This window comes from Bubalus kerabau, chromosome 20, assembly GCF_029407905.1.
Source record: "Bubalus kerabau isolate K-KA32 ecotype Philippines breed swamp buffalo chromosome 20, PCC_UOA_SB_1v2, whole genome shotgun sequence".
NCBI lineage: Eukaryota > Metazoa > Chordata > Mammalia > Artiodactyla > Bovidae > Bubalus > Bubalus kerabau.
This window is the reverse complement of record NC_073643.1, coordinates 54605277-54621056: the sequence shown is the minus strand read 5'-3', so window position 1 is coordinate 54621056 and position 15780 is coordinate 54605277. Positions and strand designations below refer to the sequence as shown.

General features: G+C 45.7%; 2 protein-coding genes across 22 annotated transcripts in view; both read right to left on the bottom strand.

Annotated features, from left to right (window-relative positions):
- LRRC2 (leucine rich repeat containing 2) overlaps positions 1-5619 on the bottom strand; it is a 40367-nt gene extending 34748 nt beyond the window's left edge. Inside the window, exon 1 of one of the 2 annotated variants that reach the window (XM_055558720.1) lies at positions 5467-5619. The gene's annotated coding sequence lies outside the window, so the exon portion shown is untranslated. The remainder of the gene's footprint in view (positions 1-5466) is intronic. The other variant, XM_055558721.1, reaches the window with a different exon arrangement.
- Positions 5620-7103: 1484 nt separating this feature from the next.
- ALS2CL (ALS2 C-terminal like) overlaps positions 7104-15780 on the bottom strand; it is an 87519-nt gene continuing 78842 nt past the window's right edge. For 12 of the 20 annotated variants that reach the window (XM_055558533.1, XM_055558534.1, XM_055558522.1 and 9 more), the window contains 3 exons: positions 11057-11192; positions 10327-10546; positions 7106-8503 (listed from right to left, as the gene is read on the bottom strand). The gene's annotated coding sequence lies outside the window, so the exon portion shown is untranslated. Of the gene's footprint in view, positions 8504-10326; positions 10547-11056; positions 11193-15780 lie in introns of all 20 variants that reach the window. The other 8 variants (XM_055558529.1, XM_055558537.1, XM_055558536.1 and 5 more) reach the window with 4 other exon arrangements.

Here is a 15780-nt window from a genome sequence, read left to right as displayed (position 1 = left end):
TTGGACAGGTTTGACCTTAACCCAGGAGGTCATAGCCCTATGGGTGGGGCTGAGACTGGGAAAGTGGTTTTAAGACAAGAGCCCATGAGTCATTCCATCCAGGGATAAAAAGCCATTTGGAGCCAGGGTAGGGATGGGGGAGCCAGAGAGGAGGCAGATTAAAGGACGGACGCAGGAGCCTCTTGCTTAGCAGCCTGGGGGGGAATGAGAGTCCCCTGGCAAATTCACAAAGCTAATCTCTTCTTTGTACCATGACCTCCATTCAGTCCACTCTTTCAGGTAATTACATAAAATGCAATTTTCTAAGCATTAATTTTCTGTACAGCTATAGAAATATCACCAAAGTATATTACACCAAAGGTTTCCTGGGTGGCTCAGTGGTAAAGAATCCACTATTCCTAGGTCGGGAATATCCCTGGAGAAGGAAATGGTAACCTACTCCAGTATTCTTGCCTGGAGAAACTCATGGACAAAGGAGCCTGGCGGGCTACAGTCCATGGGGTTGCAAAGAGTCGGACACTTCTGAGCGACTGAACAACAGCAATACTATACCATAGCAGCAGAGAAAAATTAACCTCTTCAGGGTCCAGTCGGCAAACCCTGAACACAAAGAAAACATTAACCTCTCAGAGAAAACACTACAACCAAGGAGACTCTCCTGAGGCAGCATAAGAATGCAGAGCTTTAGGCTGGGCCCACAGTGAACTTAACAGCAAGGATTCATGGTTCCAAGAGGACTCTCATGCTGGTTCTCTGCTGGAGATCTGGCTTCACAAGGTGAGCACAGACTCATGAGAACAAGTCTCCCTAGATTTAGCCATAGGGTCTACAACCACAGAGCACCTTCCAGAGAAGAAAATACTTGGGACTGTGAGAGGGGAGGGATCCACTGTGTCCCTCACTATGACAGAAAAGGACACAGGTACAAAGTGTGGTCAGGTTCCCCTCCAGTGTTTCAGGCCCTGAGTGACAAGGTCAACCTTCAGAGATGCTCAAAGGTTGGATTCACAGTGGAAACACATTTTTTTTCCCTTGGAAAAACCATTTGCTTTACTGCAAGATCAGCAAACTTTTAGTAAAAGGCAAGATAGTAAATATTTTATGAAAGTACTTATATAACAAAAGGGAAAATGCCTGGTCTTCCTGTTTGTCTGGCATGGGCCTGCCCAAGCAACGAGCTCGCATCTATGCTTCCGCCCAGTTGCTGCCCACTGGACACATTCTCAGGACCAGAGCGAGCAACAGACCCAAGAGGAAAAGGCTTGGCAGGCCACGAGCATGGGGCAGAGGAGGGGGCACCCGCTACAGTCAGCTTTGCTCTCTGCCCCAGTGATGCCTGTGTGTCCTCCCCTCCCACTCATCTCAAGCTGGACAGCAGGCTGAAGGTCAGTGACATGCTAACTCACCAACTCTCGAGCAGAGAGTCGACTGCTTGGGGCCTGGCAGTTGCCAGCAGCAGAGTCTCAAATATGTGAATGGCAACCAGTGTGGGCCCTGGGCAGCACTGAGATATGGCTGGCCAGGTAGACAGGTGCTGAGAGTCTAGGGGGAACGGGAACAAAAGGCATTACTCTGGTTTGGTCTCCACGGCTCACACTGCCCTGGCAGTGCCCCTATGCCCAGCCTGTGGGTGATCCTTTGCCAACCCCAGCTTTCGTGAACAATAAGAGAGAGCAGCTTTCATTCCCCCAGGCTGCTGACTGAGTGGCACCTGCTCCCCTGTTCCTAAATCAGCCTCCTCTCTGCTCCCTGAATGGCTTTGTTTTTCCTGGACACAAAGTTCTAGTGGATGTGAGAGCTCTAAATTACACGCACAAATGCGTCGACTTTCTTCTCTTTAAAAAGCTAGAGCTTAATTCCTCTCTCCTTGACCTTGGGCTGGACTTATGGACTCACTTCTAATGACTATAATGTGGTAAAAGTGATGGTGTGTGACTTCTGAGATGAGTTATCACCCTCTCTCTCAGTTCACTCACTCTGGGGAAAGCCAGCCACCATGTCCCGAGGGTGGTCAAGCAGCCGTATAGAGAAATTCCGTGTGAGAAATTTCGTGAGAGAAATTGAGGACTCCTGCCAACAGCCATGTGAGTGGAAGCTGTCTTAGCAGCAAATCCTCAAGCCTCCGTCAAGCCTTCAGATGACCGTAGCCCTGGCCAAAATCTAGACTTCATGAGAGACCCTGAGCCAGAATCATTCAGCTAAGGCACTCCTGGTTTTGGACCCTTCAAAAGTATGGGAAAACAAATGTTTATCCTTTTAAACGTTGGGATAATTTTTATGCAGCAATAAATAAATGGTAAAATAGTAAAAAGGAGGAACTTATAAAAATTAGTCTTAATTTATAGTGACATTTGGTGTCTATGCTTCCTTGACATACCCACTTCTCACACATATCTCAAAAGAAACATGATTCCGTCCAAACTTACTCATCTAGAATCTATCCATCCCTGGCTGCCTTAATTCCCCAGCTTGACAATGACTTCATATTTATCTGGAGGTCATTTCTTTACTCTGTTTCCTCACCCTGATCACCCACTATGAAGACGTACACACACACACAAACACACACACTCATTCACACATCCAATCTATCCTGTAGGTCTTAGAGGGTACGCGTTTCTCACCACCAATCCATGCCACATCTGGCCCCAGTTGTGCAAAAGCCTCACAGCTGGTCTCCTGACTTCCTACTTACCCGCGTCCAATCCATTTGCTATACAATGGTAGGCATCACCATCTGAGGAGAACCAGACCATGCTGCCACCTGGCCCAAGTCCTCCAGAGACTTCCCTTTGGGCTGAGAGGGAGATCCCAGCTCCTCACAGGGCCCAATAAGACCCTGGCGTGACCTTCCCTCAGCCATAACCCCCACTCGCCCCCTCTGCTCTCCTCTACAGAGCCTGTCCACCCCCTGCCTCGTCCACCCCCTGCCTCGTCCCCCCTCAGACGGCACACGCAGCTCCCTCTGCCTAGACGTTTCCCCCGTCCAAACAACTCTCCCAACCCCTACACCCTTGGACTCAGCTTTTGCTGTTCTCTCATTAGCATGGCCTCTTTGTCTAAGGCAGAGCCCCCTGCTGTTCTGTCTCTCAGACTGTTCCTTACTTACTTCACAGCATATTATACAAGTTGAATCATTCGACCATTTGTTCAATTATACTTTATCTGCCTGTCGATGGACAGAAACATGGTTTACTGACAGGAGCTGCCACCGAGGGGCTCCAGACTGGGGCTCAGAGCCTGACCCTTCAAGTCAGCCCTTGACGTTAAGTCACAGACACAGTAACAGACACAGGAACTAGAGAGGGCTCCAGGCGCCAGGCTCCTGCTTCTGAATCTCGACACAGAAACCCCGGCTATGCAGCCTGTTTACTTGGTGTGTATTTCTGCTTGTTGATTCCCAGGAACCCTAAATAACTGACATTTAGGGACACTCATTAAATGCAGAAAGATGGACGTCTTTGCCTCTGAGCTCTCAATCTGGAGGGATGAACAGATGTTTAAAGGGATACATTTCAGTGCGGCGTGTGGATTCGACAACAGAGACTGAAGGAGCTGCTGTGGGAGCCAGAAGGGGACGGATATCCTGAAGTACGTTGGGAGGAGGGTGGATAGTCCCACAGGGACTGTGAGAGAGCGGAAAGGACTATTCTTCTGGGTTTAGTTGAATGGTTTTCCGTGCTCCCTCCCCAAGTCAGGTATATCAGAACCACTTTACAGAATCGTCCGCTATCCGGAGCCAGAGGGTGATGGAAGAACACGTCCTTTGGCCCAGAACTCTAGTGTCCACTTAGAGTCACAGGACAGGGTTCCAGGTAGGAGGGGAGGCTTATGGGTCACCCAGTCTTCTCACTCTTGGTCAAATGACAGACTGGGCTGGAAGGCGGCAGGGCTTCATCTCAGAGAATTTAGAGTGGAGAGGATCTGGGGGAGTCTGGGAGGAGACTCAACTAACCCCACAATTCAGGTTCCAAGCCAGTCTTGATGCTGCCTCTGTGAGGCTGGGAGGGGGGACAGTAGCAAATAGGGGAGGAGGGAGAAGGTGTCAGGGGTCACCTGGACCAGACACAGGGAGAGAGGGCTGGCTTGCCTCCTCCCCACCTGTGCCTCAGAGCCCCCAGGGACCCTCATTCCCTTGGACTGACTGGCGCCAGGCCTTCCATAGTGTTTTTCCAGGTGTATTTTCCGTGTGCAGAAAACACCTATCATCAGCCTTGCTGGATCCAAGGGAATGACTATAATCAACAGGAACTTCCCAAGACACCAAGGCACAGTGGGAGAATAACATGGCAGACGAGGGTCTTTAGTTCTTTCCCATCCTCACATAAGGCCTGGACCCCAGAGTTGGCACACAGAGTAAGGTTTCTGATAGAAACAGTGGGGGAAATAGTGGCTAAATCTTCAAGCGAGGTCAGTCGCAACAGTCACACTATTGCAGCCAAATTCTAAATTAAGTCACATTTTATGTCCCTTGATCAGACTTCCCCCCAGGGGACACCCATTATTTTATGGTAATTTTTTTAGGCTAGAAAATCTGGCCATGGGAGGCAGAGGCTCCAGGCAGGATCGAGAGGACAGTCTCAGAGTCAGCCTGCAGGGCTGGAGTCCTGCATCCGAGGCGGTTCGCTAACCTCTCTGAACCCCGGTGTTCTCATGCGGACACGCTGTAACAGCAGCACTGAGCCTACAGAATTAGTGGGAGGATCACGAGTGATCATTTGTGTCAAGTGCTTAAGACAGTACCTGGCACCTAGTAAAGCTCAAAAAGCTGTCAGTTATTTAAAGAAAAGAAGAAATTAAGACACACATTGTTCCCAATTAAACATAAGATAAGCATAAGAGATAAAATACACGAGCATCTGGGGATTTTTCTTTATCGGCCATGAAGGTTCTCTGGGAGAACATCCAGCCTCTGAGTTAACAGAGAGAATCTGGTCATTAGAAGAGCCACCAGGACAGTGGAACTGCTTACAAAACTAGACAATTCTCTGGGTTTCCAGTCACTTTCCCACCCTCATCCCCAGCCTCTCCTGCAGGACAGACTTCCCCGGCCACTTGATCATCCCCTCCCCGGCACTTAAGAAGCACAAACAAAGATGATTTATCTCCCCTGGACAGCACTTTGGATCAGCAGGCTTTGAGTTCACCCTTGGGTACAACGGTGACGCTGGGAGTAACTCACTAAGCAGGAACAGGAATGTGTGGAGCCGGTGCCAACAGACCCGCGCCTTGGACAGGCCCGCCCACAGGCTCTCCTTCAATTCCAGGCCCTGCCCTAAAACGCATATTAGATGCGGAATCTTTTGCCTGCATCCACGTTCAAGCCTTGGCACAGCAGGAACAGACATAAACAAGGAGGCACTGCCCCCCACCTCCGCAGGTGCCACACACCCCCTCCCTCGCTTTCCGCACAGATCCCCCCAGGTTCAGGAGCTGCCGCGCACTGACCCCCCTACGCCCACCTACCCGTGACCACGCTGCGAACCTGAGCCCCTGCCGCGGCTCTCTGAGCGGAATCCGAGCCTGCCTGTTGACACCGCAGCAGCCGCACGCTGCGGCCGGAAACGCTCCGACCACGGGAGCCTGCCCGCCTGTGCGCTAACGGGCTATATTTGTAAGCTGATAATATGATCTGTAGGACATGTGCTGATAAACTATCTATCTATTCTATGTGACTCAGCCCGGCATGAGACAAAACAGACTTGGGAGGGGAGGGTTTGGCACAGGGCAGCCGAGGAGCCGGCCAATCTGAGCCCTACAACCCGGGATTATCTGCACCTCCCTGCAGGCGGCCGGGCCTTTTGACATTGGAAATCCTGAAGCATGTTAAACAAAACAGGCCAGAGAAGGCCAAGGGTGCTGTGTTCTTAGCCCGCCAAACTAGGAACCAAACAAAAAGCAAGATAAGAAAGCCATATGACCAAGGAAATGTAAGGGCTGGTTCCCCCTCTACCCCGCCCCAGTATTTGAAGCAACAGATGTCTAAAATCTTGGTTTCACGGTACATTTTTTTCTTAATTAAGAAATTAATTTCCTAAAACATATGTGATTTTAGGTTCTGTCTAGAGATTTTACTAATTTGGCAAAGTTTTCCTAATATCCAACATTGGGACCATGTGATAGTCACTTAATAAGCAGTAATCATGTCCAAGACAACCTCTCTCAGTGCCTCTTCATGGCACCAGTTCCTCATACACTTCACCCTAAAACAGCAAAACACCTTTGTCTAGTATATACATAAGAACTCTAATTAGAAAATAGTTTTATTTCTGAGGGACTATTTTCTATATGGAACATTTTCTATTTATTGGCATTTTAATTAAGCTACCATTTAAATGGTATACTAAGTTGACATTGACATAGTCACTCAGTCCTGCCTGAGCTCAACGCCCTGGGTTCAGGAAGGCTGCACTAGTTACTGAATCCAAGTGATCTACTGATTATTAAGCCAGATTTTCAAAATTATTTTGTCCAACTTTCTAATTGTTTTCTGCAGATTTGATTTACCTTTTCTATCATTACCAAAAGTGGAAATTACAATCATAAAACTAACTGAAAGAAATCTCTCATACATACTTATTTTCTTCCACAGGGATTCATCTATTAATTTACCAAATATTTATTAAGTGCCTACTATATTCCTGGAAATATGTTTGGTATTAAGGATTTGGTAGTGAATTAAACAGGATCTTGCCCTTTGGAATGTCACAGTTTGTTGGAAGAGTGTCCTCTAAATAAGCATTTAAATATCCAATGGTAAACTGTGGTTAATGCAATGAATCAAAAAAACTGAGGGTTATGAAAAATAATAATGAAATAATCACTGATGATCTGACCTCTCATATCAGTCATATTTCTTAGTTTGTAAAATTTCTGGGAGACACAGCAAAAAGATGGCCATGTGCATACCAAGAAGAGAGGACTCAGAAGAAATCAAACCTCGTAATATCTTGATCTTGGACTCCTAGTCCCCAGAACTGTGAGAAAATAAAGTTCTGTTGTTTAAGACCCTTGGTCTGTGGTATTTATTATGGCAGTGCTAGCTAATATAATAAGTAAATTTCTTAAGAGCATTGGATACAAGATCAATATAAAAATTAGTGCCACAAAAATGGAAGTAAAAGATACCATTCACTTTAACATTAAAAGAATAAATATTTAGGAATGATCCAACAAAACTCTATAATATCTCTATATAGAAATTGTTAATAAAAAACTTTTTAAAGAAATTAAACAGCACCTAAACAGATCTTCATAGACTGGAAGACTCAATATGACACAGATAGTAATTCTAAAGGATCAATGTGCTTTTATCAAAATCCTGGCAGAAATTTTTAGAAATTTATAAAATGTTCTAAAAATTAATTGGAAATGTAAAAGATCAAGAATAGTTGCTATAAGCTGAAGTATGGAAGGGAGATAACTTACTATGCTGAATATCAAGGACTTTTTAATTATAAAGTATAAAGCTACAGTATTAAAGACAGAACGATATTGGTATAAGAAGAGAGAATAAGGCATTAGAAAAGAAAAAAAACCACTTCACACAAACACATGAACAACTGATTGCTAATGAAATAACCTGATAGATCAGTATTATAGGAATGATCTTTTCAATTACTGGTGCTGCAGTGGAATCAGTTCAGTTCAGTTCAGTTGCTCAGTCATGTCCGACTCTTTGTGACCCCATGAATCGCAGCACGCCAGGCCTCCCTGTCCATCACCAACTCCCGGAGTTCACTCAGACTCACGTCCATTGAGTCAGTGATGCCATCCAGCCATCTCATCCTCTGTCGTCCCCTTCTCCTCTTGCCCACAATCCTTCCCAGCATCAGAGTCTTTTCCAATGAGTCAACTCTTCGCATGAGGTGGCCTAAGTACTGGAGTTTCAGCTTTAGCATCATTCTTTCCAAAGAAATCCCAGGGCTGATCTCCTTCAGAATGGACTGGTTGGATCTCCTTGCAGTCCAAGGGACTCTCAAGAGTCTTCTCCAACACCACAGTTCAAAAGCATCAATTCTTTGGTGCTCAGCCTTCTTCACAGTCCAACTCTCACATCCATATGTGACCACTGGAAAAGCCATAGCCTTGACTAGACGGACCTTTGTTGGCAAAGTAATGTATCTGCTTTTCAATATGCTATCTAGGTTGGTCATAACTTTTCTTCCAAGGAGTAAGCGTCTTTTAATTTCATGACTGCAGTCACCATCTGCAGTGATTTTGGAGCCCAGAAAAATAAAGTCTGACACTGTTTCCACTGTTTCCCCATCTATTTCCCATGAAGTGATGGGACCAGATGCCATGATCTTCATTTTCTGAATGTTGAGTTTTAAGCCAACTTTTTCACTCTCCTCTTTCACCTTCATCAAGAGGCTTTTTAGTTCCTCTTCACTTTCTGCCATAAGGGTGGTGTCATCTGAATATTTGAGGTTATTGATATTTTTCCCAGCAATCTTGATTCCAGCTTGTGCTTCTTCCAGACCAGCGTTTCTCATGATGTACTCTGCATATAAGTTAAATAACACTATACAGCAATTGAATATGAACAAGCTTCTACAAACAATATGGATTACTCTCACCAAGGAAGAGCAAAAAGAAGCAGATATACATGCATGCTGATGGTTATAAAAAGGTCAAAACCATGGAAACCCAACCTTTGGGATTAGAAATTTAAAAAGTAAAAGCTCTGAGGAAGAGGGAGTGAGTGGTGGTTGTGAAAAAGCAGGAAGTGGACTTTTGGGGTTCTAGTAATATTTTTCTTCTTGACCTGGGTTGTGGTTCCATGGTTCTGACTTTGGAATAATTCACTAACCTGTAACCCTAATTACCTGTAGACTTTTATTAGTGTAAAACATATTTCATTAAAAAATTCTTACCTATTCATCTTATATTGCTATATCAAATTCTCACAAATTCAGTGGCTTAGTAGAACATCATTTATTCACAGTTCCCGTACTTCAGATATCTATCCTGGATCAACTGTTTCCAGAGTGGGGAGCACCTCAAAGTGCCCAGGGTCATTTGCATACAGGAAATCTTCTCCCTGGAGCACTTTAACCCATCTCTGATACAGCCTGGGTTTTGCACTTTGGCCTCCCTCCGTCCCTCCACTTGCATTTCACCCATTTCAAAACCATTAAGAGCTGTGAAGCATGCCTGAATGCAATCTGATACAAAATCCACTTAAGAAGCACTTTAAAATGAGATCCTCCACATCTTGTGAAACCAAGTGGGACCCCAGCTCACCTTCCCAAGTCCCTTCAAAAAGTCTATCTGCCCATCTATCTGTCTGTCTGTCCGGGGCCACTGACCTTGACCTGGTCACGGGGCCATCAGGAAATGATGGCTCCTTCCCCATCAGCAGTTTTTTTGATAACACTAAAATGGTACTTGGAATACATTACTGGGCTCATCTTTTCTTGGGGAAGTGAGAAAGGAACAGGAGTCCAATCTAGGAGATCCTGTCTCCTCTAGTGTGCTGAGCAGAGTAACTATTTGACTAATTTGACTGAAAAGAGAAAAATTTTGGTGCGAATTCTAAACCATAGCCATGTTTAGAAGTCTAAATCAGAATTCCCCCTACCCTAACATGGTTTCTGGTAACTGCATCAAGACTATTTCGTCTTGTACATTGTGACCTCTCTTGAATAAGTTGCCTAGAATTCAGCACGGCTTAGAGTACTTAAGATTCACTTATTTTTTCCTTCACTGTTGTCGGCGGGGAGTATTTTTTGTTGTATTTCCTAGCTCAGGCTAGGGGGCGCAAGTTGTTTTCCTTTGGAGCTTCTCAAAGACCTAGTCCACGCCCACCCCACCTTCTCATTTAGAAAGTAAGGCGGAAAGGTGATGTGTCAGCCACAGAGGCGGCAGACAACAAGATTCAGCCAAAAGGAAACCAGCACAGACAGACAGACACTGCTCTAGAGGTTGCAGAGGTGAGATTTCCAGAAGAGCAGGTTTCCGGATCTCCTGGTGTGGGGGATAAGGCATAAGGAGAGGGGCTGGTGAAAGACAAGAAAACTGGTCGTTAACAACAGGGTTGACAAAATGAGGGAAACTCCAGTTCAAATGCCCTCTCAGAACCACCTGCCAGTTCATAGGAAGAGACATACAAGCATTCAGTAAACATAACAATGCAAATCCAAACAACAACGGGATACTATTTTCACAAACAGATTCAGCAAAAATTAAGATACTTGTTGTGGGATTTCCCTGGTGGTCCAGTGGTTAAGATGCTGTGCTTCTGCGGCAGGGCAGGTGTGGGTCTGACCCTCAGTCAGGAAGCAGATCCTGCCAGCCAGGTGGCGCTAGGAGTAAAGTACTCACCTGTCAATGCAGGACACATAAGAGACCTGGGTTCAGTCCCTGGGTCAGGAAGATCCCCTGGAGGAGGGCATGGCAATCCACTCCAGTAGTCCTGCCTGGAGAATCCCATGGACAGAGGAGCCTGGCGGGCTATGGTCCATTGGGCCGCAAAGAGTCGGACACAACTGAAGTGACTCAGCACCCTCGCACAAGATGCTTGTTGCAGCCAGCTGTTAAGGACCTGGGGGACGTGTGGGGAAGGGAGGAAAAGGGAGGGAGAGGAAACCAGCGCAAACTTCTTGGAAAATAAATTTGGAAATGTTCTCCCTTTAACCAAACAATTCCAGTGCTAGAAGTTAACTGGCTAGATATATTCCCCAAAAGTCACCAGGATATACATTCAAGGGAGCTCACTGTAAATGTAGAAACACACTAAGTATTTCTTGATAAGATAGTTTATGTCTATATAGAAATTGATATGATATACCCTCCACCCCATGCACGTACACACACACACATACACACACACACAAGGAGTCTCCTCCTAAGGCCTTCTCTGTCCTTCTTACCTAATTTCTATAACAGTATAGCATTAAATTGGCTCGTTTGAACAGTCTTCCCTTCTGAGACTGCAGAGTTTTGAGAGCAAGAATCTATTCTTCTAAACCCCACATAGAGGTCTCTGCAAATACAGAAGAGGTTTCCAGTGGCTATTTGCTAAGTTAACTGGTGAAAAGAGAAAGCCATTTACTTGTTGATGAACGGGTAAGGGCTCCACTTCTGCCAGAGTGTCACTTGGGTTTTATCAGAAGCCATTGGGTGCTGAGCTTGGTAGCATCTACATTCCTCAGCTGAAGTTCCCCAGCCTGGCTCATTGTTCTTCTGGCCTGAGGAGACAATGATAGAGGTACCACACAACTGTTCCTAGGAGTCCTAGGAAAAAAGTAGGCTTTGACTTTAAACCTCATCATCGTGCTGCAGAAATGGCTATTCTTTTTATTAACTATTTGAGCTTCCCTCATGTCTCAGATGGTAAAGCCATCTGAGATGGCTTTAAAGATGGTGGCTCCTGCCTGCAATACAGGAGACCCGGATTCTATCCCTGGATTGGGAAGATCTCGGAAATGGCAACCCACTCCAGTATTCCTGCCTGGAGAATCCCAGGGACGGAGGAGCCTGGTAGGCTATAGTCCATGGCGTCGCAAAGAGTCAGACACAACTGAGCAACTTCACTTCAGTTGAGGTTTAACTCTAAATTGTCTCAACCACTGAAACGCTGAATTGACTTTTTAAAGTTAAAAACTTATCCTACTTCCAAAGGTGTTTTCTTCCTTGAAATTGAGACAGACACTGGAAATCTCTGTTGGGATTTTTTTTTTTTTTTTTTTTGCTTTGACTATTCTTGGTTGGTTGATTGATTTTAAGTCAAATTCTTACTTGTATATTTTACACACACACACAACTCTCTTTTGCCCCAGTTTTTAATGCAAGACAACTCAGAGTGTTGTCGAACCCAAGTTCACGTGCCCAATACTCATTTAGGTTTGTTTGGCCTCCTTGTGCATGGCACAATGACTTGGGTTGGACGACAAGAGGGTGGTAGCGAACCATCCTGAGACCAAGACCATCTGTCAGCGCCCCCCGTAAGGGAGAATGTGGGCTGCCAGTGACTGGGAACCCCCCATTCCAGGGTCTCCTAACCCCAGACCCTCCATGGGTCTCTAACACAGTAATTACTGGCCACAGGCTGGGTGGCCTCTGTCAATTTCAGCAGTGACCGAGCAGAGGTGTCCAGTGACTGTCTCAGAGATGTCAATCAGAGATGTCAATCAACTCCTCACCCAGAGACAGCAACACAACTGCAATCATGACTGTCCTCTCTCCCCCACTGAGCGGTGGGGTCACCTCTCATCACTGTGTCCCCAGAGCGCACCCCTTGACCAGCAACACAGTAGCCTCATTAAATACTTGTTGAATGAACAGCCTGTGGGTCCCCAGCCCAATACCAAATATCTAGCCAAACACTTCAGCCCTCCCCTCCCCTTATCCTCTTCCTATCTTAAAACTTAGCCCAGATTCTGTCTACTGCATACACTAGACTTTATCTGCCCTCTGTCCCTGTGGGGAACACAGATCTTTTCAGTGAGCTCCTGTTTTGGGGTATGCAGAGACCCTGTGTGGGCTGCAGGCTGAACTCACACCAGTCATGCAAACGTCACCAGACTCAGGGTCTTGATTCTCGCCTGAAAATGAAGAGGTGATTTCCAGGGGTTCTATTCCAAGTTCCAAAAGTTCCACAAGAGCCCCTTTAAACAAGGAAGTGTCAGGGCAGGGGTGGTGTCCCTCTGCCAGTTCTGCCACAGACCTGCCCAGCCTCTGTGGAAAAGACCTGTAAGTCCACAGATGGGAGCCATTGTTTCATCCAAAAAATGAGACTAACGTTGCCAATGCTATTATCTGCTTAGCACATTGGATTGTTGAAGACCGTGAAGCACAAGCTGTGCTAAGAATGTACTGTTCTTTCTTTAGGCCTCCATGCAGTTCCTGAGTTAGATGATTAGCCTTCTCTTCTGCACTGCCCTCCCCCACATCCAGCTTCTAGAGCTTCAGGCCAAGTTCCTCATTCCCTCTGAATCTCAGAGTGACACATGAAGCTTTTTAACAAGTTGGACAGCCACACAGGGAGCTGAAGCACAGCAGGAATTAGTCAGTCACAGTGGAGTAACTACCAGCTTTAAGTAAATAGGCTGCATCCCATTCCACCATTGCTCTGATGGGGACCTACCTTCCAATAAAAATCATTTAAAATTTAATTCCCCCAAGAATTAAACTGCTGGTGTAGAAGCAAATAACCACTCTTCTTTAGCACCTGTGGACTCGTCACACTCACACGGTAGACAGGGATGCTGAAATGGTCTCAGATACTGTGATTTGTTCTGCCACGGGAAGGGGGCAGAGCACAGTCCTTAAAAATGACACAGCCGTTGAGAAAAACTGCAGACAACAGAAACTGGCTAGAGCTGACTAGGCCCAAGATGGTGGAAGATTTGACTTCCAGTAGCCTCATTATGAGCTCATCGAAATACATTAGCATATGCGAAATGACACATCCTGTGGCACCATGACTGTTCTGAGAGGGAAGGCCAAAAAGGGGGCAGTGGTCTAATTCCTCAAAATAAATGAAATAATCCTCCTACTAACCACCCCAACAATTCGGTGCCGCTCTTGCCTTCTGAGATGGACCACATTCTGCCTGTGGAATATGTATTTCTGCTTTCACTTTTCCTATGGCTCACTCTTGAATTCCTTCCTACTCAAAGCCAAGCACCTTCACTTGGTGGCCCATCCCAGGAACTCACCTGAGACCTGGGGCATAACCATCCTTTGGGGCTCCATTTTCCTGCAACTTCATTACAAAGTATATTAATAAATCTATACTTCTTACCTAACACTTTGCCTGTTACTGAATTCCTTCTGCACCAAGACGTAAAGAATCTGAGTTTCATTAAGTCCTCAGATGAGTTGGGCCATTTCAGCACTAGATAAAAGTTTCACATTTGTGTGCCTGGCAATATTAGGTAAATGCAGGGCTTTTACTTTAGAAATTAGGCATAGATGATTTTTAAAAACTACTCATGACTTTAGGGGCTTCCCTGGTGGCTCAGACAGTAAAGAATCTGCCTGCAATGCAGGGGACTCAGGTTTAATCCCTAGGTCAGGAAGATTTCCTGGAGAAGGGAATGGTTACCCACTCCAGCATTCTTGCCTGGGAAATTTCATGGACTGAGGAGCCTGGCAGGCTACAGTCTATGGGGTTGCAAAAAGTCAGACACAAATGGGTGAGTAACACTTTAACTTTCACTCATGACTTAGGATGTATTTAATAACAAATTAAATTATCTGGAGCACTCAGGTATTAAGTGAAAGTGTTACCAAACCCACTCTCAGCAGCTCTTTGCTCTAGAGTCCAATACTGAGAGACAAGTGTTAGGTAAAAGGAAAGATAACCTTATTAAGGAAGCCAGCAACCCTGGAGAGACAGAGACTCAGGTCACAATGAACCAAATCCCCAGGTTTGCTCAGGGATTACCCAGGGAAAAGAGGAAGGGGCTCTGTGCAGGGAAGGGGGCAGTCTTTTATATCCAGAGATGACTGTCCCCATCACAAGGTTCCAAGTAGCCATCAGGTCTTGCTTGCGGTTGGAACAAATCTTTGGTCAGCTAATCCTGGAGAGTAGGGAACAGAAGTGAGACCTATAGAAAAACTAATCTTCAATCTTGATATGCATCAACAGCTTTCTCTATCTGTAGCAAGCTAAGCCAAGCTAATCGTAGAAGTCAGGCATAGTAAACAATGCAGAAATAGATTTGGAAGAGTTCCCTGATGGTTCAGTGGTTAGAACTTCACACTTCTACTGTTGGGGCACAGTTTTGATCCCTGATCAGGAACTAAGGCCCCAAAGCTGCTCAGTGCAGCCAGAGAAAAGAAAGAAAGAAAAAGAAATAGACTTGGAATGCTGAGTTGCTGACAGTCCCTAGTTAGAGTCTTACTTCCTCAGTGACAACCCCCACTGTCAGATTCTCCTTCCATGTCTAGGGGAAAAGGGTGAAGAAGTCTTCTGTAATTTCAAGCTGAACATGGGCAACAAAGAACTGTTAGAGTGGAAGGATCTGACCTGGTATAAGAAATATTCTCTGCTTCCCTCACATGCCCACTGAGACGCCAAAAGATGCATCTCATTATTAACATTTTAAGTAATCATTTTGCAAAGACTCATCATGCCAATTATGATCCCCTTGACTAGAAGATAAAATTCCAATTTAAGGATTCCTTCAAGCATTGACCGACTCCCAGAGGAAATTCAAGAAAGTAGGTTAGTAAACCAATCTCATCCACCTTGAAATAGGGAAGTATTGTGGGCTAAGGTCAGTTGGAGCCAAGTAGCAGGTTGTGTCAGTGCCATCTTGATTGTTTCAAGCCCCGTTAATCTTCAACTCCAGGGTCAGTTTTTTTCCCCATTCTCTTGAGGCCAATTCTTGGAATTGTGCTGGCCAGACCATAGGGCTTTCCTGGTAGCTCAGCTGGTAAAGAATCCACCTGCAATGTGGGTGACCTGGGTTCAATCCCTGGGTTGGGAAGATCCCCTGGAGAAGGGAACTGCTACTCACTCCAGTATTCTGGCCTGGAGAATACCATGGACTGTATAGGCTATGGGGTCACAAAGAGTCGGACACAACTGAGCCACTTTCACTTTCAGAGAATCAGTGCGGCTCAAGATGGAGCAACTTATGTCATGGCTATAGTCCAGTCGTCGTGCAGTTAGCCTTTTCCCTTCGGTGACAATTTTGGTATCTGCAATACAGCTCAGGAATGTGCATCAGACACTTATCTGCCTCCTTCAGGGAGGAACTAAAGATTCTGTGACTCTATTGTCCTAATCATTAACTGCTTGAGCCTGCTCCTGTGTGACTTACA